The 12,631-nt window shown below is 36.0% G+C and overlaps 1 pseudogene; it reads left to right on the forward strand.

Annotated features, from left to right (window-relative positions):
- The first annotated feature begins 999 nt into the window (after positions 1 to 999).
- Positions 1,000 to 7,543, forward strand: LOC148001906 (vomeronasal type-2 receptor 116-like; annotated as a pseudogene).
- The last annotated feature ends 5,088 nt before the right edge of the window (positions 7,544 to 12,631 follow it).

A 12,631-nucleotide genomic window follows, 5' to 3' on the forward strand; every position in this document is an offset into this window, starting at 1 on the left:
ATGAGCATATCAGACATACATCTGTGTCGTTGCAATGTAGTCGGAGACAGTACTATATCAAAACAAATACCAACTAGACAAAAATAAAAATAACAAAGTATATATAACATTAGCAATAAAAATCTCTCTCATAAATGATACATAAATTGTTTCATTCCTTCAAATAGAACATATGCAATTGTTCTCATTCATCTTAATGAGGTATGAACAAACTCAACCAAAAAATATTTTATCAAATGGCATTGACTGCCAAGGACTGATTATCAGGCAATCGATCAGCATTATAACTCATTAAATGTCTGCATTGGAACAGATATTGGAAAGCATGGGTATTGAATCTGTATAATTCCAGGCATTATTGGATTTAACAAAATGACACCTTCTCCATTTAAAAGAAATCATAGGAAGACTGAGGAGATATTGTAAACATGACTTTCATACAATAGGATATGAACAGAGAAAATGCTCAACTCCTGACTCAATGTTGCCTGTGAGACTGGGCTTCCCTTCAATAGAAAATGGAAGACAAAATGTCCCATGATTCAACTCAAAGCCTGAATGATATGGATCATTTATAACTTCTCAACTCTAGTCTTACTATAGAAGTTCTGTTGAAATCTACTGGGTTCACACATATGGCTGTTTACACGTGATCTGGTTCAAGCTGTCCAAAAGAAGATTACCCCTTGGAAGATTTGTGTCACAGATATGAATGAAATCATTGTTGTTGTGGATGGAGAACATGATCTTCAAAACATGTTTTTGGAAATGTTTTGATCAAAAGTTTTCAGACCTCAGATGTAGAGCTTGAGGCCAGAATTCTCCTATTGTATCCAGGGAGAACATAGGATGAATGGGAAGGAACTGATGAATATAATTAAGTGAATCTCCAGACAGCAGAAGTTTTAAAATATACACATAGGTGTAAATGTGTGTGTGTTATGTTTGTCTGCATAAAAAACAGGTTTCACAGCTGCTCCAGGCTAGATCCTAGCAGACATGAGGAAGCTGTGTGCTTTCACTGTTGCCTTTTGGTTCCTGTTGTTTTCTCTCATCTTGTGCAGCTTGACTGAACCCAGTTGATTTTGGAGGATAAAGAAGAGTGAAGATAATGATGGAGATTTGCAAAATGACTGTGGTTTTATCCTTTTTACATTCGAGGGACCTATTGAAGAAAATTTTTATAATAAACTTCTTAATTACATTAATTTTAGGTAAGTCATTAACATTATTCTCTCTTTCAATGTCATGAATTTGAAATATATAGCTCTGACAAAAATTGTCAGGTTCAGTTGTGTTTTCTCCCTGTAACTTTAGGAACCACTGAAAATTAATTATAACATCGATCACTATTTTAATACTTTTGAATATGTCACAGTTTAGCTGAGCTTTACTACACTGCATTCTAGTTCACAAAGCTGGAAAATGAGATAAATATCTGTTGACTCTTTGTGGATAACATATGGGGAAATATGTGTTCTCATTTGCCTTGAATTCGCATTTCCCACTTTGGGCAAAATTTCAGTGTGATGAGACTGCACCACTGCCTATCCTCCAATGTCTGTCAGTGATACCTGTCTGCACGTGCATCAAAGGCCCCTCTAAAAAGCTTATCTTATTTTGGTCTCTAAAAGTTGTGAATAAATTCATATACTGAAATATATATGTGCAGAAGGGAGGGAGGTCTACTATACTTTATTCCACATATTATTATTATTGCATACACACTTGTGAATATACATATATTTTGCCTTTTAAAATACTCTTTAAATGAGCCCCTCCTGTCATTCTGGAGTTGTCACTGAATATGGAAAAAGCCTACTGGGCTTCATACTATTTTACCAGAACATTTTTTGGTCTAATCATGCAAATACCCAGTCACATATTAAACTTATTGACAGTATGAGATTGATGTTTACTATTTCTTTAAGTTTTTGAATAAATGTAACATGAGAGAAAATCTGAAAGGACAAATGTACTTCTTATAGTACAAACTTAACTGCAATTGAATTTTTATGTTTCGAATACCTCCTTTAATCATCACTATGCTTGGTTTTAGAATACCAGCAAGAAAATACGAGTTTTTTCTGGTTATGTTTTTTGCTACTGATGAGATCAACAAGAATGCTTATCTTTTATCCAACATGTCTTTGCTATTTTCCATCATTTTTGGCATGTGTGAAGATACATTGGGAATTGTGGATGATGTATATTCACAATCAAGCAAAGGTTTAGAATTTCCTAATTTCATCTGTGGAATGAAGAAAACTTGTGATGTACAGCTTACAGGACCATTATGGACAACATCCTTAAAACTGGCAATTAAACCCAAAGGTCCAAAGGTAAGAATGTGAGACACTGTATGAATTAACAACGTTTAAACTACCTTTACATGTGCCTACAAGAAAACTTGGACCCGATCATTTCTTAGTATACTGTTACACACACACACACACACACACACACACACACACACACACACACATACATATATATATATTTAAATTACTGATCTAACAGGCAAAACTGAATACTCAGACTTGTTGAGAATAGTCTAGAATTTAATAGGAAAATATAGAATACTTGTAGTATAATCATACTATCCTTAAACTGAGTTATGAATGGTGAGTAACATTACTTGTATATGACTCCAAACATCCTAACAATCATATTCCTCATGGGGATATATTGTCCTCTCTTAAACACTCTCCAGATCTTCTTTGGACCATTTAACCCTAACCTGAGTGACCGTGACCAGTTTCCCTATGTCCATCAGGTGGCACCCAAGGACATGTGTTTGTCCCATGGCATGGCATCCTTGATAATTCATTTTAAATGGACTTGGATAGGACTGGCCATTACAGATAATGACCAAGGTATTCAGTTTCTCTCAGACCTGAGAGAAGAAATGCAAAGGCATGCGGTCTGTTTAGCTTTTGTGAATATGATCCCAGAAAACATGCAGCTATACCTGGCAAGGGTTAAGATTTATGACCAACAACTTATGACATCTACAGCAAAAGTTGTTATCATTTATGGTGAAATGAACTCTACTCTAGAAGTCAGCTTTAGGAGATGGGGAAACTTAGGTGTGCAGAGAATCTGGATCACAACCTCGCAGTGGGATGTTATCACAGATATAAAAGATTTCAGCCTTGATTTCTTCCACGGGACTGTCACTTTTGCACACCGCCACAGTGACATTGCGGGACTCAGAAATTTTATACAAACAATAAACACTTCTAAGTATCCAGTAGACATTTCGCAGTCTATGCTGGGGTGGAATCATTTTAACTGTTCAATCTCGAAAAACAATAGCAAAATGGATTCTTTTACTTTCAACAACCCATTGGAATGGTTAGCACAGCACACATTTGACATGGTCCTGAGCAAAGAAGGTTACAATTTGTATAATGCTGTGTATGCTGTGGCCCACTCCTACCATGAACTCATTTTACAACAAGTAGAGTCTCAGAAACTGGCAAAAGCCAAAGGAGTATTCATTGACTGTCAGCAGGTAAAGCTTCATATATTTCACTACACTTAGATATATCAATGTGATCTTTCATGTCCCTGAGACGCTCACATACAGTTTAGAGATTATTCTATTAGTCTAAAGATCTCTACACTGCAAAACTCTCAAATAAATCATTTACATGTAAATATATCATGCACAGTGATAACTTTAACAGGAGACAATATAGTTTTATGAGTATCAGTGAATTTTGTGAAAATGTGTTTCAACATTTTGCCATATGAGTTCAAATTTAAAATAGGAGCCAAGATGAAAAAAATCTTAAGTGTTGACAAGGATAGAAAATTTTTCTCAAGAATAGTTTTCCAAGAACCAGTACATGAGCTTTGATTAATAGTCATTCATTTAAATTAATAATTATTTATAAAATCACAAATGATTAAGATTATAGATTTTATTAAGTTTATGTTTATTTCATATATGTATACAGTATGTATATAAAATACCTACTACCATTCTTTATTTCCACAGCTTCCAGAATTTTAGACTTCTACTTAATTCTTACATATGTGGCTTCAGTTCTTAAATATTATTTTGACAAACATGCACACACACACACAAACACACACACACACACAAACAGACACCATGTTACTTCTTTTCTGGTAATTATTTTTTCTAGCATGTTTTACAATCAAACATTAGTATGAAGTATATTAATTTTTAATGAGTCAGGAGGTATAATGTATTTTACTACATGTGATTACTTTCATACACCTGTCTTGTTGGAAAGACATTAAAAAATATGGTACATTCTCAATTTAGCATTGCCTACATTGATATGCATATGTAATCATCTAATGACGCATCTCATTTAGGTGGCTTCCTTGGTGAAAACCAGGGTATTTACTAACCCTGTTGGAGAACTGGTAAACATGAATCACAGGGAAAATCAGTGTGTAGAATATGACATTTTCATCATTTGGAATTTTCCACAAGGCCTTGGATAAAAAGTCAAAATAGGAAGCTATTTTCCTTATTTCACACAGAGTCAACAACTTCATATATCTGAAGACTTGGAATGGGCCACAGGAGGAACATTGGAGGTATGCCACAAGTGTTATTTTTTTCAATATACATAAATTTAAAACATGAGGCACTGAAATAATAACCATGAAATGAAGACCAAATGCTCCTTTTAATTTATATATTTTAATATTAATTATATTTTATTACATTTTAAATGTTATCCCCATTCCCAGTTTCTCCTCCTCTGCACAAGATTGCCGTTTCTGTAATCAGTGGGAGGGATCTTGTGGAAGTTGGATGCCCTAGCATAGGGGAATGTTAGAGTAGCGATGCCAAAGTGGGAAGGTTGGTGGGGAAGCTCCCTCATGAAAGCAGAGGGAGGGGGAATGGGGTGGAGATTCAAGGTTTTCTTTTAAACTTAGGAAAAGGTCATTAATTGTATGAGAGTCTTACATAACATACTTTGTTCTTATTCATTTGAACAGCTCTTTCTTGGTGTATCCTCTCCATACAACTCACTGGTCTAATTTTTTTTTTTACTTACAAATCTTGAGATAGAAACTGATGCCACATAAGCCTTCCCTTTTGATCAATAAGTTTAAGAAGAAAAATTTTAAATTGCTATAACTGACATGCTACATATATGATATTAAATGATATAGTAAATATTGTGTAAATTTCAGTGCACTGGAAGGTAATATATAATAATAAATTAACAGGGGAATATTTATAGCCAAGTCAGATAATGTCACATATATCAATCTATGGGTCATTGTATATATTATATATACATGAACTACACTGACACACACGTTTGTGTGTGTGTGTGCTCGCGTGCACGTGTGCGTGTGTGTGTGTGTTACCTCAGGTCCCCTCCTCCATCTGTAGTGTGACATGTACTGCTGGATACAGGAAAATCCATCGGAAAGGAACATCAGACTGCTGCTTTGATTGTGTCCAGTGCCCAGAAAATGAGGTTTCCAACGATACAGGTACATGCTTGCATGAAGGAGAAAATTGTTGAATAAAAATATCTTCTATTTCAAAACTAGAAATATGATATGGCCTAGATGGAAACTGAAGACCTAAAATCTCCATGTATCAGAATTCAATGATGAATAATGTTAACATCTTTTGCACTCAAGGAAATAAACTGCAGTTTCTTCTACAAACAACTCATGTCTCTCACAGTATAGTGGCTACTGATTTTATATTATGCAGAAAATGTTTACAGTAACATACATGTGTAACACTTGTAAAAACATTAATTTTAACCATAATCTTTGCAGATGTTTATTCTTCTTTGATCCTTTGTACAAAGAATCTTGACTACATTATCAGTCCACAGTCTTTCCCTCTATGACACAGCTTAGTGTCTGACAAAGACCAGATGCTCAGGATAACAGTTGTTCTTTAATGAAATATATGTTAATACCTTACATGGTTTAAAGGATTAAGAATTTCTTCTAAAAGTTTGAACAAGGGTGAATATTTCAAGAATGCAGCAACAGATGGGACAGTGCTTATCACTAATCACTGTCTACCTAAGCAAAGAAGGATGAATGTCAATATCCATAACCTTCACGCCATAACCTTCAATATCCATAACCTTGGAATGTGTACTTGGGAAAAAAGAGATTATACATCAAGAGGGATATGCACAGATCTATGAGGCATACTTCTTCAAGAAGGACAATATTCCCTTATGTGAACGGTTTTTGCAAAAGTAATTATATGCTCTAGTGCCTATGTATAGGTATAGACACAGTGCACAACTCTCAAAGCAAACAAAGTACATCGTGTCTTTCATGCAATGGCATCAACAACTATATCTGCACATTACCTTTGTCTGTTGCAGTAAATTTATGGTTTGAGGGATAAAATAACCTGAGATTATGAATAATATTAATCACATTTTCTTTCTTCTTGGTTTAATAAGTATTTTTGTTCCATTCCCTATGATGATGATTTGTTCCACCTCAAAGCATAGGTGACTAGAAAGCAATCTTAAGTTAATGGTCCCTAGAGCAATAAGAAAAGTAATAGATGCTAAACATCAAATTATATATTTCTATATCCTCTGAATAATACAAATAAAAAATTATTGACTACAGAATATTATATTTTGTAAGGGTTTGTGGTTGTTTGCCAGCAGATTTGGAAGAGTGTGTGAGATGTCCAGGTGATTCGTATGTCAACTTAGAGCAAACACAGTGCCTCCAAAGAGCTGTGTCATTTCTGGCTTATGAAGATCCACTGGGCATGGCTCTAGGCTGCATGGCCCTGTCCTTCTCAGCCATCACAATTCTAGTCCTAGTCACTTTTGTGAAGTACAAGGACACTCCCACTGTGAAAGCCAGTAAACGCATTCTCAGTTACATCCTGCTCATCTCTCTAAACTTCTGTTTTCTCTGCTCATTGCTCTTCATTGGACATCCCAACCAGGCCACCTGCATCCTGCAGCAGACCACATTTGGAGTATTTTTCACAGTGGTTATTTCTACGGTGTTGGCCAAAACCATAACTGTGGTTACAGCTTTCAAGCTCACTACTCCAGGGAGAAAGATAAGAAGGATGATGATAAAAGGCGCAATTAACTTTCTCATTCCCATGTGTACCCTAATCCAACTTGTTCTCTGTGGAATCTGGTTGGTGACATCTCCTCCCTTTATTGACAGAGACATACAATCAGAACATGGGAAGGTCATTATTATTTGTAACAAAGGCTCCATAATTGCCTTCTACTTTGTCCTGGGATATTTGGGCTCCTTGGGTCTGGGGAGTTTCACTGTGGCTTTCTTGGCTAGGAACCTTCCTGACAGATTCAATGAAGCCAAGTTCCTTACATTCAGTATGTTGGTGTTCTACAGTGTATGGATCACCTTCCTCCCTGTCTACCACAGCACGAGGGGGAAGGTTATGATAATTGTGGAGGTTTTCTCTATCTTGGCTTCTAGTGCAGGGTTACTAGGGTGTATCTTTGTCCCAAAATGTTATGTTCTTTTAGTTCGACCAGATTTAAATTTTCTTTGGAAATAAAAAGATAAATTGCTTTATCAAAAGTTTGATACTTTCAAAATATTAGATGATACTCAACTTATCTGTTTTACTTTGTCTTAACAAAGGTATTCCTTAATCATAAAAAAAGTTTAAGCAGTATACGTACAGATAGTATTTACACCGCAGAGCGGTATTGATTAAAATAATACCAATTAGTAAGTTTTGGTGGCAAATGAGCTCTCACAAATGTAAACATATTGAGAACAGGAAACCTCAAATGAGGAAGACCTACCATCACTTTGACTTGTAGGCATGTGTTTAAGGAATGTTCTTGATTAAGTATTAGTATACGGTGACCTTGCTGCCTCTGGGCAATGCCAACTCTAAGCAAGTTGTTCTGGGAGTTATAAGGAAGAAGGCCGTAGATAGGATGGACATAAAACCAGTAATCAGCATTATTCCATGGACGCTTGTTTAGTCTTTGCATCCATGTTCTTATCTTGGCATTATTCAATTATGTATGGCCAAGAGACAGAGGGAAATAACACTTGTCTCATATATTCCTTTTAACCATGGTGTTTTGTTACAGCAACAGAACCTAAGGCATCAGCAAATTGATAATTTGCCTTAGATGGGAATAGGAGCATCTTAGATCACTGATGCAATAAAAGGCATTGATTTGAAAAGAGAAACAAGATTGAATCATAGTAGAGAGTGGAGCACAGTTACAGCATTGAATATTCTTTATGGATATCCCAGAGCCCTGACATACTGGAATAGCTTTATAATGTACTATGAAGATATTCAGAATATCCAATAACATACTAAGAAGAGTACAGTATATGAAAAGTACTCTGGGGTTCAGATTATGTCTGCTCTATGAGGCTCTTGAATGTTATATGAAAACAGCATTTCATTATGAAATGTGTTTCTTTCAGTGAGAAAAAACAGTAATGAAAATAATGTAACACACAATAACTTTATCACAATTAGGTCACCAAAATCGAGGAACAAATAAATCACTTTAGATGATGAATCTCATTACACATTTTGTCAAAATAGGAGTAACAAAATATTATTCACTTTAATATTACATACACAAGGAAGTAAATGCAAACACATACTCATTACTATTTGCCAACATTATTTGGTGAAATACAGTGTCATTTTTCAAAAAATATTGCTAGTTCCTTTATTTTTCACTCTGATTTGATAGTTTATTTTTGAGACTGTAATTTAATTGCTTTTTTCTTTATATTTCCTGATTCCAACAAATCACTTGTATCTCTCCCTGCACTCCTGAAATGCACATGGGCTCTTATATCAATCAATATTACTGAATGCATATATGTATTTTATATACATATACATTTTGAAATATAAGCTGTAGATTCCATCTAAATTTTCATACATTTATATTCTGATGACTCATTAATTGGTACTGCATGGAAAAATCTTTGTTCCTTTCCTTTGCAATGACAAACACTGCCATGCACCTATATACTTTTCTGTTAATTTTTATTTAGGGTTAAATTTTTTTAAGCTTACTACTTTCCATACTGGCATACACAGTGTAATGATTCTTCATCGGATTGTACTTTTAGAGACATATTCCCAAAGCTTTTTGTTTTACCTATGCTCCTTTAAGAATATTTGTGTTCAAAGCCAACATCCTCATCCTTTGATTTTCAAGATCTTTTCCTTCAACTTTTGCACTTTTCCCTGTCCCTTGGATGAGGGAAAAACTTTTAAGAAGATACATCTTTATTCCCTTCACCTTTCTTCTAGTAGCATGTAATATAATATCTAGCAACTTCAGTTCTAATCTTTGGAGGTAAAGCTTCTAGCTGGAGACTAACACAACTCCTACAATACAGATAGAAAACATGTAGTCCCCATTTTCTGCCCACTGTCACACATTCCTGGCTGTGAAGTAAGTTTGTTAGTCTGATGCAAAACCGTGTTAAATAATTTCTTGGGGAATTGTACTTAATCAGTGAGCATATTGTCACCAAATTCAAGTTCTGATGAACATTCACATGGGATTCAAGTATTTTCAAATCATTTGCACATTTTTTTTTTATTAACTTGAGTATTTCTTATATACATTTCGAGTGTTATTCCCTTTCCCGGTTTCCGGGCAAACATCCCCCTCCCCCCTCCCCTTCCTTATGGGTGTTCCCCTCCCAACCCTCCCCCCATTGCCGCCCTCCCCCCATAGACTAGTTCACTGTGGGTTCAGTCTTAGCAGGACCCAGGGCTTCCCCTTCCACTGGTGCTCTTACTAGGATATTCATTGCTACCTATGGGGTCAGAGTCCAGGGTCAGTCCATGTATAGTCTTTAGGTAGTGGCTTAGTCCCTGGAAGCTCTGGTTGCTTGGCATTGTTGTACTTTTGGGGTCTCGAGCCCCTTCAAGCTCTTCCAGTTCTTTCTCTGATTCCTTCAATAGGGGACCTATTCTCAGTTCAGTGGTTTGCTGCTGGCATTCGCCTCTATATTTGCTGTATTCTGGCTGTGTCTCTCAGGAGCGATCTACATCCGGCTCCTGTCGGTCTGCACTTCTTGCTTCATCCATCTTGTCTAATTGGGTGGCTGTATATGTATGGGCCACATGTGGGGCAGGCTCTGAATGGGTGTTCCTTCAGTCTCTGTTTTAATCTTTGCCTCTCCCTTCCCTGCCAAGGGTATTCTTTTTCCTCATTTAAAGAAGGAGTGAAGCATTCACATTTTGATCATCCGTCTTGAGTTTCGTTTGTTCTAGGGATCTAGGGTAATTCAAGCATTTGGGCTAATAGCCACTTATCAATGAGTGCATACCATGTATGTCTTTCTGTGATTGGGTTAGCTCGCTCAGGATGATATTTTCCAGTTCCAACCATTTGCCTACGAATTTCATAAACTCATTGTTTTTGATAGCTGAGTAATATTCCATTGTGTAGATGTACCACATTTTCTGTATCCATTCCTCTGTTGAAGGTCATTTGCACATTTTTTTAAGATCTATCCAAATGTCTCTTCCTCAGATGTCTTTTCCACCAAGTTCTTTCTTTTCATTGAATTTAATTTAACTTTTTACCTTTTTATTTCTTCTTTATGAATTTCACATCATGTATCCACACAGGTTCCTTTGAGAAAGCATACACAAAACATTGTGTTGGTTAATTTTTTCACCTTGTTACAAATTTGCGTCACTTGAGAGGAAGTAATGTGAACTTGATTTTAGGGTATTTCTTTATCAATGATCAATGCAGCAGGAAACAACCAAATGTGGGTAATGCTCCCCTTAGTCCATCAGCCCTGGGCAGTATAGAAGAGCAGGCTGAGCAAGCCAGTAACTTTATTTCTCGACAGTACAATTTAGTTCCTGCTTAATTTTTCCCCACATAAGACTATAAGTAGGAAGCCAAATGAACCCTAAAATTCCCCAAATTGCTTTGGTTAGTGTTTTAGCACAGTGACATAAATTGACTTCAAACTTGCTGCTAAATTTGACTCAAATTAAGGACTGAGTCTTAAGCACAAAATAATGTGATTGAAGTGTTTTCTTAATTGAAGCCTAATGATCACTGGAGGCATGGCAGTACTTGATCAAAATTTTCTCAATTGGAAGAATGAGGCAAGGATGGGTTATGAGAAACAAAGTCAAAATCGAGCTGAGTGATGCTAGATATCTTTAGTAATTATGAGCATCTGTACGTTTAATATGAATAGAAATATTTTCAAATGTTTTTTGTTTTGGATTGGGGAGATAGTTTGGTACTGAAGGGAATTGTGTGCACGGGCTCACAAGACTCTATTAATACACATCTTAGTTATCATTTCCCACTTTTATCCTCATGCACCCATGGACACATGAGTCTCTCTCCAGCACATATACATGATTTAAAATTATAGGGAAAATAAAACAAATAAAAAGACAACCAAAAGTCTATGAATAAGTTCTCTGATTTACTTGTTTTTTCTCCAAAGTGAAGTGCTACTATTCATATTTAGGCTCCAACTCAAGAACTCACACTAATCTTGAACATTCAATTTTTCTGCCTAAGCATCCCTAAGGGATTATGGCCTGAAACTGCACACTGCACAGGTGTACTTCCTAATGTGAACAAACAATACCACATATAAATCACATAAGAAAAACAGCAGGAGCCACAAATACATTAGTGTTCTTTAGGAAGCTGGATGGAGTTGCTGCCAAATTCCTGTATTCTCTGTAAGAACAAGGCATATGGGAGGCCTGTAAGTTCATCAAAAAAAATCTTCTGCTAAACAGTGAACATATGACTAACATGAGAGATTAGAGAATATCTTACAAGTAAAAACAAAGATTCTCTCAGCTTTGAAAGCTTCATTTTTCTATAGTCAATATTGATTAGAAAGTTTGGTGGCTTCTGGAATCTTCTCGAACCAACACCATCACTTGTTCCGCCAGTCATGGGCTCTTGTACTCGAATTAAAATAAAAAAAAAAACCCTACAGCTTTCCATTTAAAAAATTAACATCTATACTTTTTTGTTTCAATATTTCTTCTTTATAGCATATCTCTAAATTGTTAATTCTCTTCTACAATGTCAGATTAGATTCTAAGTTTTGACAAAAGGCTTTAAAACAAAAATTGTCAACATGTGGGCTAGGACACCAGGGTTAATTTTTTAATTAAATTATTTCATTTACTTAAATTCCAAACTTTGCTCTCAATGGTCCCCTTTCTTGGAGTTTTTCACCCATCACCTCTAGCATATGCCTTGACAGTGTATTCCCCCAAATGTTTCTGACGCTCATCAATGACACACTCCTCACCCTCCCCCGCAACAATTTTCCCTGTGACATAAAGTCTCTACAGAATTTGGCACATCTTCTCTCACTGGGGACAAACAATGTCCTCCTCTGAAACATATGTGCTGGGGGAACAGACCACCCCATTAATCTTCTTTGGATTGTGTATTAGTTTTTGGTAGCTCTCAGTGATCTAGGTTAGTTGACACTGTTTTTCTTCCTATGGGGTTTCCATACCCTTCATCTCCTTCAATCCTTTCTCTAACTCTTTGGCAGTGATCTGTGTCTCAGTCCAATGATTGACTATAAGTATCTCAGTCAGCTGTGGGTGTAGACTCACAAGAGACAG

This window comes from Rattus norvegicus, chromosome 12, assembly GCF_021556685.1.
Source record: "Rattus norvegicus strain SHRSP/BbbUtx chromosome 12, alternate assembly SHRSP_T2T, whole genome shotgun sequence".
Lineage (NCBI taxonomy): Eukaryota > Metazoa > Chordata > Mammalia > Rodentia > Muridae > Rattus > Rattus norvegicus.